Here is a 21,672-nt window from a genome sequence, read left to right as displayed (position 1 = left end):
CTCTTACAAATACCACAGTGCAAACATTTTAAATCACTTACCTGATCTGTACAAAACATGCATTCATGAAATAAATAATATTAACCTGATGAAAACCATCTTTAAAAAGTATGTATATAATACTGATAGAGATATTGTTCATGATATACTCATGAATAAATAAATAATCCTCGTTTGTACTTTAAAATGAAATATCTACGTTGTCATTGTTCGTTCATACTCGTTTACTGCTAAATGTATTTTCATTTATATATTTAACATACCTTTCTTTTAGAAAAATTAATCATTCATTTGTGTCCTTTAGTCTTAGTTTAATATTAAATTTTTTTCATCGCCTTGTTCAAATGTAAAATCAATTCTGCACATCAGTTATGCATTGCGCAACTAAATAATTCCCATGCGCAACTAAAGAATTACCAAGCTCAACTTCGGTTTCAGTGGGTTTCTCCATGTTTGTTTGTATTGCTTTGTTTACTTTATTGTGCTGTTGTATATTTATGAATAAACATTATTATTATTATTTTCAGGCGTGAAGGATACCATCTAAAAAGAACATTGCTATGGTTTTTGCTCACTTTCTTATTATCAATACCTCAACATGAAATAAGTTTTGAGTATATTACAATAAGTTTTGAGTGTAGTTTATCAAATTTCAGTAGATTTCAATTCATTTTATCTCAATTATTGCAATAAACTTGAGAGCGATAACATTTTTGAATAGAGAATGAAGAGACATTTCAAACGATATATCACAAACAAAATATTCAAATCCAACGTGAATCGCTACTATCGCACAGGCACCGCTTTTAGAGCCCTTAAGGACTTTTCAGTAATGCTTGTGTCCTGTCCTTGAAGAGAATGCTTTTCCGTATAAGGAAATTCCTAATGTGGAACAGGTGTTCCAAGTTGAAGTTTCTTTTATATAATTCACCTTGAATTTTCGATGAAACAGTCCATTCATAGCGGTAAAACATATGAGTTCATTCAACACGAGATGGATTATTACATTCCGCAAACGGTTAATGGTTCGAAATTTTATTTTCTATTCGGACCATTATAGTAATGATAGTGATACCGGAGTTAATGAAACTCGCGGAGGTACATCAAACGTAAACATTTTATCATGAACATGACATGATTAATGGACCTATTTTATAGGACAAACAGGTCGATATTACTTGCCATCATAAAAACTTGAAATTACCCTCTTTCCATCTGTTGAACCATTATACAAAGTAGAATATTTCGTTTTTTGTATGATATCGAATTGATTTTCAATTTACAGATCAAATGTTCAAATGTTCGCCCCGATGAAAAAACTGTAAACGGGAGAGAAAGTAAATTGATTATTCATTGTTTCTAACATGATTAAATTGGAATAACCTGAACCTGAATCATGTTTAAAATAAACGACACAACTGATTAAAAACTTGTATACAGGGCTTTTCATGATGAGCGTTAATTAGCTGTTTCTGGAAAACTATTCAACGGATCAACCTGAAAATTCCACAGCATGCATAAGTCAATATGACCTACACGCCTAAAATATTTTAGACGAAGCGGCGTTGTCGCTTCTACTATAAAGTAGCGGCTTCTTTGATTTTTCAAATGGAACACCCCGTATATAATATCATATTATGATTCATTATCACTTTGTCAACAAATTCATATACTATTTCCCTATACATATCTATTACCGTTTAGAAGATATAAATTAATTTCGATATTTTTTTTACCAAACATGAACTTTTATAAATGCTGATAATCTTGAACTCTCTTGCACTAAAACGATTAAATTTGAAATGGAGTGGGGTGATACTATGAGGATCTTCACTCCGAGTCATATTTTCATTTGCCTCATACAGGGTCTTCAAAAAATGCAGATACTTTGATCTCATGAAAAAATAGGTGGAACTCGATTTTTTCAAATGGAACACCCTGTATATTTCAACATTTTTGAGCTTTACATCCAATTTTAGATTAACTTTGTTCAGATAATACTATTTCTATTTTGAACCGTTTTCGAAATGAACTGTTTCAATTGAGTGGTGATTCAAAGTTGATCCAAATGCATTGAAATTGTTCTGAATTCGTATAAATTTCTTGAGGTTCATTGGCGGTAGATTCGGATACATTTCATTGAACTTTCTACATGTTCTGCTGATAATTTTGTCACACTGTCCAAAAATAATAAACAAATTCATAAGAACTTCGTTTGAATAGTTTTGTTCCATCGTTTTGAAGGTATTTGCAACTTCTGAAGTGACGAAAATGTCGATATTATTAGGAGAATGTCACAACGCTACTGTCAAATAGTAATCATGGCCTGCTTACCAAATACCGAATGGAAATACCATTCTGAAGGGACATTTTCACAAATAAATGTTCATAAGTCCGAAATTTGACTAGTTAGGTATAGGTATGATATACATAGAAAGAAAGCAAATTTCAGCAGCTTTCCGAATTTTCAATAATATACAGGGTATTCCATTTAAAATAATCAAATTTCAGCAACTTTTTCAAGCAAACGAAAAAATTGTATTTTTTTACCACCCTGTATTGAAGTAACGGAGATTAGGCTGACGTGTGGGAAGTGTTCAAGTATCACCTAACTCCAAACCAAATTTCGATATCATAGTACTTCTTAACTAAAAGATATCGGCATTTTAAAAAGTCATGATTTTCGAAGAAAAAAATTGAAATTAATTTTTATTTCGAAAACGGTAACAGATAGGTATAGGGAAATATCAAGAAAAGTTGTCGGGCAATTGTTGGAGATTCCAAAAATAATATTATATACAGAGTGTTCCATTTGAAAAATCAAAGTTGCTACTGCTTTCTAATAGAAGCGGCAACACCGCATCGTCGAAAATATTTTAGTTGGCTAGAGAATGTCCGAATATGCCCTCCATTAAATTTTCAAAGTGATCCGTTGTCTGGTTCACCAGAAACGTCTAATGTGCCATCCACCGTGAATCAGCCTGTATATATTTGAAAACAAAAATAACTTCCTTATGAATTTTAATTATCACTCTAGGACAACAAGACAATGTTCTTTGTTTCATATTCCATTTGCCAAATATGATGTTGGAAAGAATTCCCCAAGTATACTTGGTTTAAAAATTTTCAACAACTTACCAGATGACATAAAAATTGCGAAGGACTGAAAATATTCAAGTCGAATTTGAAACGTTTTTTGATAAATAATTGCTTTTACAGCCTTTCAGAAATTTTCGAATAGTTTTCAACGCTTTAACTGGTACTATGTTCTTCATGGTTTCTATTTTTATTAATATTTTTATTATGTTGATGTTCTGTTGTTGTTACTTGTTTGTTGTTGTTTGACTTCGATAATAGAACTACCTCGAAAGACAGCACGCATTTCCGTTGCCTTTCTGCATTTTATTTATCTTATTTTAGTATCTGAATGTTGGCATGTAACACAGTACCACAGTGCTAAATGTAGTTATATAAGCTTGACGATTACCATACAATGTAATTTTTGTCTAAAAGGTAATAAAGTATTATTAAGCAATAATGTCGATAATTCTGTCAAATACAGATCCCCAAGCATTCAAACGGGAATAATATGAAATTAAAAGGAGAGTTGCAAACAAACAAACAAACAAACATACATACATACATACATACAGGTGAAGCTAATAAAAGCGTGTTAAAATTAAAAACTGTCCAAATTATAATAGCTGTATTCCAAACAAAAATGAGAAAACAAAGAAAGTATCCCCTTCAACTCATCTAAATAAGACTTCTGATTTCACAGCATAAAACATTCCAAAAGCAACTTGTCTGGCGGCTCACAAACCAAGTTGGAAATAAACATTTTTAAAATACCACAAACGTAGACCCTCCAGGTACTCGATCCTTTTCCCACATAACTATGAGTCGAAGGTAGAGAAATAACTCGTATCATGTTTATAAATCTTAGGAGATATCGAACATATTTTTACCAAGCCTGTCAGATTCTGAGATGACTATTTTCAAAAATATGTGAGTGGGAAAGATAAAGAAAGCGTTACTGCAGACTTCGGTCAATGAATAACCAGCTTGATAGTCCGGTCAAATTAGACCCAAAAATAAGAGTAAAGCTATCTAAAGTCCCACCAAGTTGAAAATCAGTAAGATTGTCTGAAATATGATTAGAAATAAAATTTGGAAGTTCCGCATCTTTCCCCTGTAAGGAAAAAAGTTTAGTCAAGGTCAAAGGTCAAAAATATAAGTTTTTTGCGATTTTCAGCGAAACGGTAAGTTTCATTGTAAAAATACTTCAGACAAAAATTGTAGATCATAACATTATCTACAAAAAAATGTAACAATACTTTTTTCCTGCGAGCCGCCGTTTTTGAGATATAAAGATTCAAAAAGTTGTAGATGTTGTAATCGTCATAATATGCATGGGTGGGATAGCGAAGAAACATTTAACGTTATCTTAAATAAATATGTACAGTATTGTACGTCGATATTTTGGTTCCAGAGTTACTGTCGTATTTGATGGCTATAATGATTGCACGAGAAATACCAAAGCTGCAGAACAACGTCGTCGAACTTTAAGCAACATTTACACCAATTGCTATTTTATTTGATGAAAATATGACAGTTCCAACCAGTCAACAAAATTCTCTAACAAATACTCACAAAAATTTACTGCTGAAAATATATTGGTAAAACAAGCTAATAATGATGCTAATGTATTGATAATTGAAACAGCAATACAGCAATTCAATTTGACATATTGTTGTTGGTGAAGATGTAGACTTACTACTAACATATTGGCGATTCGACTTTTTTGGAAAGTATTTTGTTTATTAATTCGGCTTTAAACCCATTGTTGACCGCAATTTGCTTGATTATATTAAGTTATTTATTGAAATTATCTATTGAAAGAGGAACATTAACTAATCTGTGAATCATGTTATTATAATCTGCTACTATGTGTTGATAAGGGTGGGTAGAATCGTAATGTAATATCCGTATAGGACGGTTTGTGGTAAATTGAAAAATCATGTTTGTTGTTCATTCTGCTAATTGTTAAGTCCAAGAAATTGGTTGAATTGTCTGCTTCTATTTCAATAGTGAATTTAATGTTGTCATGAATTTTCTTAATATCCCTATGAAAAGTATATTCCTGTTCCTCTCTGATTCCCAAAAAACTAAATATCACACGTACCTGACGATTGCATCAAAAAGTCACCATCAACGGTTGGTTATTTCCTGAAACAAAAAAAATTCTTTATTAAATTTCACAATGACTTCTTGTTTTCGATAGCTATGAATAGCAACCTATGACCTGAATCATCAATAATAATGAGTATGGAATTTCAGACCAGTACGACAGGATATAGTCCAGCCAGAATACGATACTCTGCTGATAAATGTTCTATTATATCGCAGCTCAGGTAGACGGCTAGAATTGAGGAGGAAAATATGTAAGGAATTTTGTTAATGTTAATGGTCAATACTGTAGTAATGCAAAGGCGATTTATCTCAGACCGAGGACATTACTTGAGTAATGTCGACAAATTCCTGTCGTTTTCAATACATATAACTGTTCAAGATATTTTTAAAAGCATTCAACGGCTATTTAGCAGCCCATTGTTGAATATTAATCCAGTCATTTAAGCTTAAATTAGGTAAGAATCTCGGAATTCGAGATACCCAGCTGTAAGTCTGTGAATACTTGTATATTGACACCCTAAAAGTTGTCTCAAAACCTACATATGGTAGGGTGTACGCAACTATTAAGTTTCAAGGTCAAAGGTCACAAACATCGTTTTTTTGCGCTTTTTTTGGAAATATCTCATTTCCTATGGGTTTTTTGCTATTTGTATTTATTATCAATATTGTAGAATACAATATTCTCTACAAATTTTGTTTAAAAAAATTTTTTATACGGTGAACCGTTTTCGGGATAGAGGGCGGAGAGCACGCGGTCACAGCATCACTTCAGGTCAACCGGTGCCTCCGGTCGAAAACGCGCCATATATAGTTGATGAACTATCGATAAATCAATGATTATAGATATTTGTCAATTTTTATTAACTATTATATTATATTTTATCATTTTTTTCCTAACTTATCCACTTTTTATTCAGTATTAATTTATTTAACAACACTTACCTGCCCATGTAATTGCAGAATTGTTAATGAAAATATAGGAATTATATTTGAATTTTAACCTAATTAATATTTATAACTTCTTACATGATGAAAAAAAAAACAAATAAATTATGAATTAATCTTTTTAAAAAAAATATCATTAAATACATTTATTTTCATTGAAAGTAAAGAAATGGAATAAAGGGTACAAAAACTACAATTTATAATTTTAATCATCTTCTTCCTCTTCATCGTCGTCTTCTGGCTGCTGGTAAATTTCAAACTGGTCTTCATTATCGTCTTCAACGACATTTGTCTCAAGTTCTTCCATGATTTCGGGGTCAAAGGTTCCATCTTCGTTAATGTCGCTCTGATATGGTAGAGCATTGAGACAAGCTTGCCCATTACATTGGCCACAAGCTAAAGAGCATTGCAAGCCCGCTTTCCTGCATCCGCATCGCGAACCTCAACCACTCTTGCAGTTGCAGAATATTGTATTTAGCAAATCTTCTGGAGCAGGTGGTAAAATTGTCATGATAGGCTCCAGAAAATCGTTTCGCATTGCCCAACCCCATACCTGGGGTTCCAAATCATGTCCTAACCAAGTTTGAACTTCATAATATACACGGTTGAAATGTTGATGAGCAGCTGCACTTGTTGGTGGAATATTTGAAAGCTGCACAGGTTTATTAAGTTTTGTAGACTTGACGTAATGCATATAACGAAGATGATCGAGACTTTTCACAGATTTCGGAGCATTATAGACTGCCAATAAGGTTTGAGTTCCACTCTATAATAATCTCTGGGCCGAACAATTTTCTTCCTCAAATGCTGCAGCTAGTTCATCCAAATTTGTCAGTTTCTCAAAAACTTTAAAAAATGATTTTTTTCCCTTTTTAAAAAGCGCTGAAGTTGTGTCACAGCCACTTAATGCGTGCAGAAATAAAATATGTTTTTTACAATGAGGATAATTATCAAAACTTTTAGTCGAGTATATCTCCGTTTTTACATTACCTTTCCCAACTTTTTTAAAGAAAATTTCTTGTTCGTAAGACAGTGTACGCCCAATTAAAATGAAAAGTAAATCAATATCTTGTCCTATTATAACTGCAGTTTTTTTAGACTTTGATTCTTAAATTGCAGTTTCAACAATAAGAACATCCGCATCATCTCTGGCTTGTTTAGTAGTAATATTTGCAGCTTGTAATTTTTCAATTAACATATTAATGAACTTATCTTTGTTATTTCGATTTGATAAGAATTTTTCTTGAGTAACTGGTACAACCATTGTTTCATCGAAACAGACTTCATACGTTTTTGAAAGTGCAGCAGGTCTTCTCTGCTGCTCCATAGCTTTTACGTTCTTACTGTAGTCTGAATATCCGTCAAATACAACAATTATTTTGGAACTGTAATGCCTTTGTAAATAATTCATGTATTTATCAAAAATAATAAATAAAAATTGACAAATATTTATAATCATTGATTTATCGATAGTCCATCAACTATATATGGCGCGTTTTCGACCGGAGGCACCGGTTGACCTGAAGTGATGCTGTGACCACGTGCTCTCCGCCCTCTATCTCGAAAACGGGTTCACCGTATAAAAAATTTTTTTAAACAAAATTTGTAGAGAATTTTGTATTCTACAATATTAATAATAAATACAAATAGCAAAAAACCTATAGGAAATGAGATATTTCCAAAAAAAGCGCAAAAAACCGATTTTTGTGACCATTGACCTTGAAATTTAATAGTTGCTCACACCCTATCATATGTAGGTTTTGAGACAACTTTTAGGGTGTCAATATACAAGTATTTACAGACTTACAGCTGGGTATCTCGAATTCCGAGGTGAACTTACTATAATGACTGGACTATATAGTACAAAAAAGAAAATAGGCTAAACATAAAACGTTACTTTTTTACTATATGTTTCTGCGGGATATTTCACATTGTACAAAAGAAGATTTTGTTGTATTCATCCGTAATTTTTAGATGAAAGTACATGAAATTTTTCTAGTTGAGGTAATAATGAAACGAAATGCTTTAATAGAGATACATTCTAATATACAATGATAATAATGTTAACATTCATATACATATGAACACAATAATATAAAAAAAGATCTACTGATATTTGTTAATAGGTAGTCCTACCTACGATAATTGAAAATACAAAAAAAAATAATAATAATACATAATTTGGTATCACCTTAAAGGTCTCTTTAATGGTCTAATAGATTTATTTTGAACAGAATTAGACTGTTAGAATACTTGACATTTTCAGATAGACTATTATATTTAAATTAATACTTTAAAAATGAATGTTTTAGTGTTGAACGTTTTTGTTTGACTATTTATATACAAATTATTCCTTATTCTAGTATCAAACTGATGTATTTGATTATTAAAAATTACAAATTTGTCAGGATATGAAGGTAGAAGGTTATGCAACATTTTGTAAAGATAAATCATCGTTGAATATGTAACCCTACTTTCTATGGATAACTATTCTAGAGTATTTAATATTATAGGTACTCCTGTCGCATCTCAAAATAATCCTCATTAAGGACAAGCAACTGTTTTAAGGTGTTAGGAGGGCTGACACACAGATGTCGCTGCTAGTATTAAATCAATATGAGTTTTGGTTAACCCCAACCTTTAAAATTCATGTCTACAAATTTCTAGTTTGTGGGATAGAAAATTTTGAGTGAGGCAACTTTGGTAGTTTGAAGAAAATGGATAAAAAGGAATTCCGTATGTTAATGAAGCATTGCTTTTCGGCGAAAAAAATACTGTTGTAAGTAAATGGTTGGCTCGATAAACATTATTCGGACTTTACACTAAAAAAATCAAACGTTGAGAAATTGTTTGCAGAGTTTAAACGAATATTACTGAAGTTTTTTCCCAACACCAAACCGTTACTTTAACATCTCGACACGTGTTTCGATCACCAAGTGATCATCTTCAAGAGGAAGATCAAACTAAACATGTTTAGTTTCAAATTAATTTCACAATATTGCCCTATCTACTAGTCTTGAATTAATTTTACAATGTGTCCTTATGGACAATTATTATTTCAAAACCCACAAAATGCATCCATACAAGATTGAATTAACGCAAGAACTGAATGACGACAATTTCGATCGACGCTTGCAATTTTGCGAGTTGGTTAGTGAACGAGCGGTGGAAAATCCACATTTTGTTTTTAACATTTGCTTCAGTGATGAATGTTCTTTTTTTCTAAATGGCACAGTCAATCGCCATGATTGTCGCTATTGGGCTGATTCAAATCCTCACATTTTTCATATAGTGCTCACTCAACGTCCACAAAAATCAAATGTATGGGCTGGAATTTTTGGTGAAAGGTTCTGTAGTGTATGACTATTTTTAAAAACCACCTTCATAATTAATTCCGTGAAAATGGAGAAACTATCAATAGCGTTTTTGGAGCTTCAGAAGGGCGGAATCACGGTAAAACGGCCCCATTTTAATAAAAAGAAAATGCTATTTCATCAAGACAATACACCGAGTCACAAATCAATGAAAACGATGGTGAAATTGCACGAATTGGGCTTCTAATTGCTCTGCACCCACCGTATTCTCCTGATCTGTCCCCCAGCTACTTTTTCCTGTTCTCAGACCTCAAAAGAATGTCCGCTGGAAATGAACTTAGCGTCGATGAAAAAGAACGTCCCAGCCCAACTGTTAACTATACAGATTTGTGTTAGAACGGTTAAAAAAATTGAACTCGATTTTGACTCGCTCTGTAGTATTTTCCATTTCAAAATTATAATACGGAAATGCAGTTCGGAATGTAACTGCTGATTTTTCAGTGTATATTTCTCCAGTGTTGTAAAAAGATTCCTGACATGAGGCAATGCCGAAAATGCTCAGTAAGGTTCGCAATTTCACCATGGATAGACTAACAAACGAACAACGCTTGCAAATCATTGAATTTTATTATCAAAATTCGTGTTGTGTGAGAATAGTGTTTCGTGAATTGCGTCCATATTATGGATGTCACGCCGAACATGCTAACTCAAGCCGTTGTGAGCAAATTTCACTTTATTGGACATTGCTGCACCAACCCCTGTGCTAAGAGTCCGTAGTAAAGAGAATATTAATAAAGATGTCCTTTTTTCCAATTCGTCTTATACTATTCAGAAATCCCAAGGAGGAGTTTACCGGAGAGTGCTCTACAACTCAACTCTTGCTATTTTGAACAGTATAATGAATTATAACCTAAAAAACGAGCCTAACTAATCGTAAAAACATAAATCTGCATCACAGTCTTTTGCATTTGTTGGATCACTTGAATAACCATCAACAACAATGAAAAGAGGAGAAAAGCAATACGGAAGATAAGAAGAAATGAATACATTGTCAAACACAAGCTGGAAAAAAAAGGAATATACGAAAAAAAAAGCTTCAAAGTGTGTTAACACGCAGAAAACTTAAGTTCCTTTTTGAATTTATCAATATTACTGTGTTGTTTTAGCGAATTGGAAATATAATTGTAAAGATGAAAAATCGAATAGAAAAAGCTCCTCTGGAAAACTGAAGTTTTGTGTTGTGGGCATGTGATTACATTCTTGTTTCTAAGAATTTAGATATGAAAAATTGTACTTTGGAGTCTATTCTATACTTTTTTGATACCGAAGTTGGTAGAAACATATTTTATATTTTACCAGTTGAGAATCCTAAAGATTATTGATAGCTATCAATACAGGGTGTTTCAAATCCGATCCTCACCATTGGGATCTCGGAAACTATAAGAGATACGAAGATAGTTAAATTGGGACAAAGTTGCGCATTTACCTGACTAACAATATGCCGATGAGAAAGTTCTGGAATTTCGAGTATATCCGGAGATATCCGGAAAAAAAAAAGAAATTTCGGAAAATGGCTTTTTCTGGCTTGATTTTTCGAAGGATTCGAAAATGAGTTACATCCGACGTTTCGTCTTCCTGCCACCATCATCAACTTTATTTTTTCATATGGGCGCTTCATTGGATTTCTTTCTGTTTTGAATAGAACCAAATTTTACATTTTCAATGATGTATCATAAGTTATCATTCTTTGTCGAAAAGTTGGAGATATTGAAAAAAATTCGTTCTTATCATACATAATAGGCTTTGACTTTGATGTTTCTAAATTTTACTTTCAATTTGTAACACTCAATGACATTTTGTTATTGTACAAGTCATTGAATTGTTGGCGGAAAATGGCTTTCACGAATATAGAAAAAAGAGATATGATACAAATTTATTACAAATAGGATAGAAACAGTGTTAGGACATCGGAAATGTATTCAATTTTGTATCCTGATAGACGACAACCACATCGAACTATGTTCAAGTTTTTGGATCAAAATCTCATCGAGTTTGGTTCATTTGAAAAGCCAATGAAAAAATACGGAGACAGAATCAACAATCAAAATTTGATAAATGACGTGTGTATGAGGTAAATTAGACATTGTGTCTTTTTCAATGAAAATAAAACTTTGAACAAATAACAATAATTAACAATAAATGTAAAGACAAAAGTAAATCACAACATATGCTCAAAATGTATCCATAACACTTAAGTCTGGAGACCTTGCAGTGAGACCCAATAACAATATCAATAACAATATATCATTGGAAAGGTTAAATCTAGTTCTATTCAAAACAGAAAGAAACCAATGTAACGCCCATAATTAAAAATAAAGTAGATGATGGTGGCAGGAAGACGAAACGTCGGATAGCAAATCTGAAAACGTCATTATGTAGCAGGAAAAAGTGGATATGTGGAAGTGCAATTTATTTTCGAATCCCTCGAAAAATGAAGCCAGAGTATAATAAAAACCATTTTCCGAAATTTCTGTTTTTTCCGGATATCTCCGGATATACTCGGAATTTCAATGGCACATTGTTGGTTAGGTAAATGCGCAACTTTGTCCCAATTTAGCCATCTTTGAATCTCTCATAGTTTCCGATATCCCAATGGTGAGGATGGAATTTGAGACACCCTGTAGATATAATGCCAATTGAAATAGAGCAGTTTTAGAGCAGCAAAACATATGAAAAATTATAATAAGGAGTGTATTCTATAGTTTCCTAATAGTTATCACTTACTGAAGTTGGTAGAAACATATATTTTGCTAGTTTCAAAATCCTTAAGATTATCGATAGCTATAAATAGATATAATGCCCAGTGAAATGAAAATTACCAATTTTAGAGTAGACAAACATAAAAAATCATGGTAAATTTTCGTTATGTGGACACCCGGCGATTTTGAAAAAATTTTTGACTGTACTTACGTATTTTGATGCGTAGATTACGAATCCGAAAGAAAAAAGCGGCGCTCTCCTTTATTTAAAAAGTTACGGCCCTTCAAAGTTCAGAAAAGGGCAACTTTTCAGCCTTCTTTTTCACTAAATAAACTATTTGAAAACACAAGCATTTATTCACTAGGTCACCTTTACACCTTATTCGTCCTTCTTTAACACTTTTCACTTCAATAATTAACATTTTTCTTATAAAAATGTTAAAAAATGTACGGAGCTGCTTTTTGGTTACATATCACTGTATTTTACGTTTTTAAGGTTAATGATATGGTTGGTACGACTGATGCAGTCCATATTCCTGAAGTAATTCAAATGTTTTTTACCTTCATTCTTTAGATCGTAAATTGGTTTTTGGTGGTGTATTACGAATTTGAAATAGTAGGCGACGGCAAATACCAACCGCTTTTTTCTGAAATGTCATTAGTAACTAACCTTAAAATAGAATAATGTCACCAGGAGAAACATTCGTTTTTAAATTAAGTTTTTTATAAGAAAAATGTTGATTATTGAAGTGAAAAGTGTTAAAGAAGGAGGAATAAGGTGTAAAGGTGACCTAGTGAATAAATGCTTGTGTTTTTAAATAGTTTATTTAGTGAAAAAGAAGGCTGAAAAGTTGCCCTTTTCTGAACTTTGAAGGGCCGTAACTTTTTAAATAAGGGAGAGCGCCGCTTTTTTCTTTCGGATTCGTAATCTACGCATCAAAATACGTAAGTACAGTCAAAAAATTTTTCAAAATCGCCGGGTGTCCATATAACGAAAATTTACCCTACTGATGACAAGTCATTGATTTTTTCAATATCATATGACCCAGTAACTTCGTGACACCAATTTTCAGTTTATCCTTTTCTCATATTCGAGATTATTGAAGAAAATCTACTTATTGATCATTATTATCTTTCATCTGAAACATTTTCAAAGTGCTAACACTTGATGACGTGATTCAAAATTGAATCGCGTATAAATTGAAATGCAACTAGCTTGCCAATAAAAAACTACTCACATACGGCAGCAAAGAAATTCTTGGAATACTTCTACGAATAAAATATCTTCTTACCACACACGCACCATCCACAAAACTTTTCTAAAACACTTCAACTATTCGTTTCCAAGACACACTGCATGTTTCGAGAAGACCTTCAACGCACAGAAACTGGTTAAAATAAACAAACATATGGCACATATCTATGGGAAACCATGTGCGGCAAGAAAACGATAAATATGCTATAGATAACACAGACAGCAACGTTTCAAATAAACAATATATCTCCGTGAGGTTTGAAACACAATTTAACTGGGATTATGGTAGACGGGAAGGGGGTGCGGTAATGTATGCAAGCCTCGGTCCAACCAGTGGCGGCATAGAAAGGGGTAGGCATGGGTGGGTTTGTCTCCCTACTCTTTTTGGAAACGGGTTCGTTTTGGCAGTAAAAACGCAAATTATGCAGGGATACAATGCTATTGACGAGATATGATGATAGCCTGGAATGGAATGAAAAGGAGACCAAAAATGTATTTAGTTACCTCGACACGAAATTTGCATTTAGGATGATACGAATCTGTAGGGAGAAATTCTAGGGGTAAATATTCGTTTTGAGGGCACCCGGCGATTTTGAAAAAATTTTTGACTGTACTTACGTATTTTGATGCGTAGATTACGAATCCGAAAAAAAAAAGCTGCGCTCTCCCTCATTTACAAAGTTGCGGCCCATCAAAGTTCACAAAAGGGCAACTTTTCAGCCTTCTTTTCACAAGATAAACTGTTTGAAAACTCAAGCATTTATTCACTAGGTCACCTTTACACCTTAATCCTCTTTAATTGACCCTTTTCAATTCAAAAATCAACATTTTCCTTATAAAAAACTTAATTTAAAAACGAATGCTTCTTCTGGTGACATTCTTCCCGTTTCTGGGTTAGTTACTAGTGACAATTCAGAAAAAAGCGGTTGGTATTTCAACTATTTCAAATTCGCAGATTTGGATTTTCAGTTTGACGTGAGTGATTCGAAAAACACAAAATGAATTTGAACGAAATTGATAATTTAGTGAAAGTAAGTGAAACTTTAATTCTTTATTAGTTCAAGTAAGAGTGTCTGCAGCAACAATATGGCAGCATCAGTCGTACCAACTATGCAATTAACCTAAAAAACGTAAAATACAGAGATATATAACCAAACAGCAGCTCCGTACATTTTTCAACATTTTTATTGAAAAAATGTTGATTATGATGCACTGTTTGGAACCTTTGGTGTAGTAATTAATATAACTGGAGTTTTTTTCCAACACCAAATCGTTATTTTTAACACCTCGGCACATGTTTCGATCACCAAGTGATAATCTTCAAGAGGAAGATTAAACTCTTGAAAAAATGCGTTGCATAACGCCCTTCTATTATCAATCATCAACGTTTTTTTCCGAAATACTCAAATTATAAATGCAGTGCCAACCCAGTTCGTATAAACACGTTTGGTAAAATGCCCTCTAACATTGCTGAGTTTATGAACCTCCCGGAACCAAAAGAGTATACAGGTCACTGTTTCAGAAGGTCTTCTGCTTCTATGCTAGCAGAATCAAGAGCAAATATAACGGATATTGAGAAGCACGGAGGATGGAAGTCAACAACAGTAGCTGAGGGTTACATCGATCAACCTATTTCATCATCAACATATTTCGAGGCAATATGGCGGATAGTGAAGTCGTGTTGTTAACAGCAGAGCTAAATAAGCTCAAAAAGAATGATCTAATAGACATAATTATAAACTTTAAACTTCCTCGGGGTGTGAATAATGTGCAACTAATGGACTACGTGAAGTTTAAGTGTAACTGTAGTTAATATGAAAGAAGCGGCGCTCTCCCTCATTCAAAAAGTTACGGCCTTTCAAAGGTCAGAAAAGGATAACTTTTCAGCCTTCTTTTTCACCAAATAAACTATTTAAAAACACAAGCATTTATTCACTAAGTCACCTTTACACCTGATTCCTCCTTCTTTGACACAAGATTTTTCCAATAAAAATGTTGAAAAATGTACGGAGCTGCTTTTTGGTTATACAGGGTCTTTCACGAAGAGCGATCGTTAGGAATATAAGGTGAACGATTTAAAATAAAAACTTGAAATTTTGTGGTAATGGGTTTTACAAAATGGTCTTCTCAACTAAACTATTTTCAACTTCCGGTCTTTATCCGTTATAACGGAAGTTGAGGGCAACTTCCTTATTTCAAATGGAACACCCTGTATTTTATTGCATTTTTGAATTTCTTAGCACATTTTAGGCCCACTTTGTATAACAATTTCTATATCCAAATTTGTTAGTTTTCGAGATATTAATTTTTTTCTGAAAAATTTGACAGTTACAGCACCACTCCGAAAAATTCATAACTCATGGACAGTAACAGTTGAAAGTGTGAAATTTCACAGAATCACACCTCAAGCATCAAGTCATAAACAGGTCCATCGAATTTTCGGAAATAATTCACAAAAGTCACTTATATTTTCATGTTCGTCAATAAACCGGATTTTAATAAAGTGGCGTCCCTTTAAATATCACCAGGTTCCAAATGTGAAACCTCACGACTTACCTGAACGAGTGGAATTCTGCAAATGGTTTCTTATCAAGATACAGGAAGACCCTGAGTTCATGAAGAACATGATATGGACAGATAAAGCCAAATTTGCCAAGAATGGTATTTACAACCGCCATAATAGTCATTTTTGGGTAGCAGAAAATCCAAAGCTCTTTCGCCAGCGCAACTTCCAGGATTCATGGAGTTTTAATGTTTTTAGCGCTATAAAGGAAGACCGAATTTTATGGTTATATCTTTATGAAGAGAATTTGAATAGCGATACATATTCGCATATAATTAGGAATATGGTTGGTGAATACCGTTTCAAGTTATGGTATCAGTTGGACGAAGCCCCTGTACATAGTACCGATACCGTTGCTGGGTTGTTGAATGGCATGTTGGAAGATCAGTGACTTTGCTACAACGGACCATTTAAATTTCCTCCTCGCTCTCCAGACCTGACGCCACTGGACTTTTTCATCTGGAGATATATTAAAGAAAATGTTTATGTGGACCCTGGGTGTGATAAAGAAAACATGAAACGAAGGGTTCTGAGAGCTTTCAATAATTTGATTCCTGACTCCATACAGAAAGCTACAAATAGTGGTATGCGAAAAAGAATATATGCTTGTTTAGAATAAAACGGCAATGTCTTTGAACATCTGTTGAAATGAACCACAATATTATTTGAGTTTAAAGAAATTAAGTTGAATTCTAAAATTAAAGTAAAATCTAACCTTGATAAACAAAATAAAGTTACCGATATCAATAAACAAAGAGATAATTCATCTCTCTGATAGTATTTTATTTCAAACCATCCATTTTCATGTTGAGTTACCTTTTACCAACGACAGAGTTAATATTAGTTCAATTGTTTTCAAAGCTTTCTTGGTTTGGTATTGCTTCGAATTATTCACATTTTCTTGTCAGGGGTGTATTTTAGTTATAGAACATTTTTCATGAATTTGATATCTTTTTTTCGTAGTATCCAAAAATAATAGAATAGTACTTGGTTTCCATTTGAAAGAATCGTGTTTCATCAGTTTTCTGGATGTTATGTTTTAGGCGGAAATTTCGACCACCCTGTAAATTAGTTTCGAAAATTCGATGGACCTGTTGATGACTTGATACTTAAGGTGTGATTCTGTGGAATTTCACATTTTCAACTGTCTAAGAGTTGATTTTTTCGGAGTGGTGCTATAATTGTCAAATTTTTCAGAAAAAAATTAATATCCCGAAAACTGACACATTTGGATAGGCATTGTTATACAAAGTGGGCCTAAAATGTGCTGAGAAATTCAAAAATGTAATAAAATACAGGGTGTTCCATTTGAAATAAGGAAGTTGCCCTCAACTTCCGGTATAACGAAAAGAGACTGAAAGTTGAAAATATTTTAGTTGAGAAGGCCATTTTTTAAAAACCACTACCACAAAATTTCAAATTTTTATTTTGAATCGTTCTCCATATATTCCTAACGAACGCTCGTCGTGAAAGACCCTGTATATCTCTGTATTTTACGTTTTCAAGGATAATGGCATAGTTGGTATGACTGATGCTATCAATATTCCTAAACTAAAGTAATTCAAATGTTTTTTGCCTTCATTCTTTAGATCGTAAGTTGGTTTTTGGTGGTGTATTAAGATAAGATGGATTTAAGAAGTAAACTAACATCAGCTTATATTCCACAAAATAATCCTAGTGAGTATGAGTTATACGCAAACTTTGTTCAGTACAATTTTTTCAGACTCCAACTTACATTCAATGAAGGTTCCCATTTTAGAACTTTTTAAAACAATAACGAACGGAAAATACTAGTATTTTTAGCTTTTTTCACAATAATACTAAAATTTTTCGATCGTTATTGTTGTAAGCATATTAAAAAAAATACCTTTTTAGTTCGATGTTTTTTGAAAGCGTGTTTTTTTAGTGTATTAAAACTTTATTCATTTTTTAGTTTCGTACGCTATAAAAGCTTGTTTCTTAGTCCTTTTAAACTATACTTTTTGAACTATCTCAAGGAGGTTACGTAAAGCGCCATCTGCCCGCGAATAGATCAAGCAATAATGTCGATAATTCTGGAGCTACAAACATACATACGTAAATACAGGTGAAGCTAATAAAAGGGTGTTAAAAACGCATATGATTATCATGATTTTGTTTTAGAGATTTTTTTTGAAGGCAACACAATATATATGATTATTTTTGTTTCCTGTCAAACTGACTTTCAATTGCTTTCCTACTCAACGACTCTGCTTAGAACCAGTGGAGACCTGAAGACCAATGAAACCAATCACTGACGAAAATTTAAAGCCCTTCTCTCATGGAGTAGTAAAGAAATAAATGCAAAGACAACAGACAGATCGATAGACGACGGGAAAATTGAAAATTTTTACAACAAAAACTCTTAAAGCAATAACTGGTGAATTTATCGAAAAAAGTTGTGAATATCGTGGGATAAATACTGAGAAACTGACCCATAATAAAGGTGAATATTTATCATTGATGAACACCTAAAATTTTTTTTATTTGATATATTGTTTCATTATTTGTATTGTAACCGTTGTTATAATTGAAAAAAATATTACACTGTATAATTATTTTTATTTCTCAGTGTTGGTGACAGAAAACTTCATTAGTGACGAATAACATTTTATATTGTAATGTTTTATAAACAAAAACAATATTTTTTTGTACTTCTCATGCCTTTTACGTATATTTCCAATTGAGCTGTGAAACGTTTGTTGTTAGTACATTGAAAAAGTTCAACCAAGTTGCGCAAAAAAGCTTTTTTAGTTACTCACTTCAAGAGTTTCTAGTTAAATTTTGGTCACTTTAGATTTCTTTACGGAAAATATAATTGACATTGACATGATATTTTTCAATACCGTTTGAATGTCACAATTTCACATCAATCAACTGTCTAGATATGGTGTACAAAATCATCACATGGAAACAGAAATAGCATGAAAGACATTTTCAATCAAAAGTCATAGTTATTTACGCCGAGGAATGAAGCATATGACATATATCATAAGATTGTGGAATATTTATAATGTAAGTATAAAAATGGAGAGAAATACATAATTTCAAATGAGTATTTGAATGTCAACAAGCTTGATCTCCTACGTAATTTATACAAAACTCAAAATAATCATAAACTCGGGAGAATCATAAAGTGGATACGACGCAAAATATCGATTGTTTATTCTACTGACAGGTGTGAAAAAAGACATCGTTGTTACTAAATAGTTAGTATGGATTTTTGCTGGTATTTTAAATAATCTTCACAATTGTGAAACGTCGAATTGTACAGGTTTTAGCTGAAAACAAACCAGAATGTAGGCAGTTTTTGAAACTTGACGTCTATTGGAGATAAATATATCCAGTTGCTATGGAATTATTTCTATTTCATGCATGAAATCTCAAAATTAAAACTTTGCCATGGGATTATTATTTCAATTGTATATATTTGTACTTGATAGAGGCACTAAATTCATTGAAAAAATCCCACATATCTCAGTTATCCATTCTCCGATGACTGCCTAAAGCAGTGGTTCCCAAACCCAACTAGCAATTTTATATTTTATAATGGTTGTGAAAGCGTTTCAGAGAAACAAATTATAAAACTGTATTTCTCCCAGAAATGTTTTCAATGTGTTTATAAAACAGCTATAAATAGGAAATTGGCACCGTTTTATAAAACATTATAGTCTTCAATAATATTTTGTAACGCTTTTTGCAAACACTACAAAACAGTTTTATAAACATTTCGGCAATTCCTATAAAATTTTTCTAACACCTAAAAATATATATAAAAAAATAATTGAAATACAATTGTATAAAAGCTTTTTTAGTAATTTCAACTAAGCGCTATAAAATATAATGCAGGCGCGAGAAGTAATTTTGTTTTGGTCATTAGGAAAATATAATACATATGTCACCAAATGAAAACTAACAAATAGAAAGGTTGGGGCCATTTTAATAATTTCACTTTTGTACGTATGTACGTATAAAACCGGTAAAGACATTGTTTGTGCTTCAAAGAATGAAATTTTATTGACAAATATATAGCCTATTATTAGTAAAATTCAAGTGCGCCACCCTTTTATTGAAATTTTTTGAAAAACATATTGATTATACAAAAGTTCACTCTGTCGACGTATTCATTTTCTAGTTGCAAATTGATTCAGTTTGTTCTAAATAATAAAATCTTATAATTTCTATGTACTTTTCTTCTGCAAATATTACTATATGTGCAGTATTTTATATTTTCCACTCATCTAATGTCAGTATTACGAATTTTATCATTTAAAAATGGCGTCGTTCTATAAAATAAATCGGTATCAGTAGCAAGCATTTCAACGTATTTTAGCTACTATGTTACCCCTACAAAACTGTTAAGAAACACTTAATTCTGGGACTGATGGTATTGCGGCAGAGTCGGACTACTTTTAAAACTATAGATTTCTTTAAAAATGAAGACTCGATTTCCCACGTATTGTTTGGATAAATATTATCTGTCGCGATGTTTTGGCTAAGAAGCTTCTTCCATCGATTATAAAGGCTGAATTTCGAAGTAGTTTTGAGCTAGTGATTTGAGTGTATATAAACATGGTGCTCCACTTAAATCGACGGAGTTTAATCATTAATAATCCTGTTTTTAGCATTAACAAAATTGAATCACTAGGTTACGTGGGTATTCGTCTTGAACGAACCAGTTTTTTAAATTTTTCCCAATGACCAATATTACACGACGTTATTAGGTATATAATTATTGGGATGCTTATCAAATTAAACTTGACGAATTATACTTCATTACACGACCTCTAAAATCAATGTCAGCTGGTTCTTCTTAAGTGATGCATTTTATTCTTGTCGACTGCAAATATATATTAGCGAAAGCAATTTGATTTTATAACAGTTATTTTATTGTTTTGGAATTGTATTAAATATACCATACTATGAAATAGTTGGAATATTATCATTAAAGTGACAATATGGTAATGAAAACAAAATTGTGTTCGAAAGCATTCCAATAAAATGATTTTATTAAAGCTACAGGAAGCAGTTATAAAATAATCTTGAAAAAGTTTTATAAAGAGTATACAAACCTCACAGAAAAGTGCTGTAAAACTTCTACAAAGCAATTTACTTTTATAGGAAAATATGTTTCATGAGTTAGTTGTAAAAACGTTTCTGTGATAATTTCGTGACTATTTTATAAGGTATTCATAATTTTATTTTACAAACGTTTCTATGACAAACTTATAAAACACTTTCATTGCCTACAACTGTATTAAACAGATTAAAACACTTAATATTTTTGAATTGTTTCTCTCATTTTGGATAAAGGCTATTTTCAACCACATATTTGTGGTTGGTATATTTTAAAAATGAATATAGAAATAGGCTTTCAGTGGAAAGTGACCTAAGTTCAAAGGGAATTTCAGCGTAACCGTCTTCTTAGCCTTTCTGAATCATTGATTGTTCAAATTCCAAATACAAACACGAAAATAGATCGTTATTTTTGAATTGTTGGAAAAACATTGACTATTTTAATAAATACATTGCATTACGCCCTTCATTTGCCAATCATCTACGTTTTTTCCGAAAATACTCAAATTATAAATGCAGTGTCGACCCAGTTAGTATAAACACATGTTA

At 32.3% G+C, this 21,672-nt stretch overlaps 1 long non-coding RNA gene across 2 annotated transcripts in view; it reads right to left on the bottom strand.

Annotated features, from left to right (window-relative positions):
- Positions 1-2,698: 2,698 nt before the first annotated feature.
- LOC141483220 (uncharacterized) overlaps positions 2,699-21,672 on the bottom strand; it is a 161,607-nt gene continuing 142,633 nt past the window's right edge. The window contains exons 7-8 of one of the 2 annotated variants that reach the window (XR_012465970.1): positions 3,250-5,229; positions 2,699-3,210 (exon numbers count right to left, since the gene is read on the bottom strand). This is a non-coding gene — a long non-coding RNA (uncharacterized lncRNA). Of the gene's footprint in view, positions 5,230-21,672 lie in introns of both variants that reach the window. The other variant, XR_012465969.1, reaches the window with a different exon arrangement.

Source organism: Leptinotarsa decemlineata, unplaced genomic scaffold, assembly GCF_025532065.1.
Source record: "Leptinotarsa decemlineata unplaced genomic scaffold, Ldec_3_MD MMD2_tig00003192_RagTag_RagTag, whole genome shotgun sequence".
Lineage (NCBI taxonomy): Eukaryota > Metazoa > Arthropoda > Insecta > Coleoptera > Chrysomelidae > Leptinotarsa > Leptinotarsa decemlineata.
Note: the sequence above shows the minus strand (reverse complement) of the source record. Positions and strands in the feature narration are given on the sequence as shown.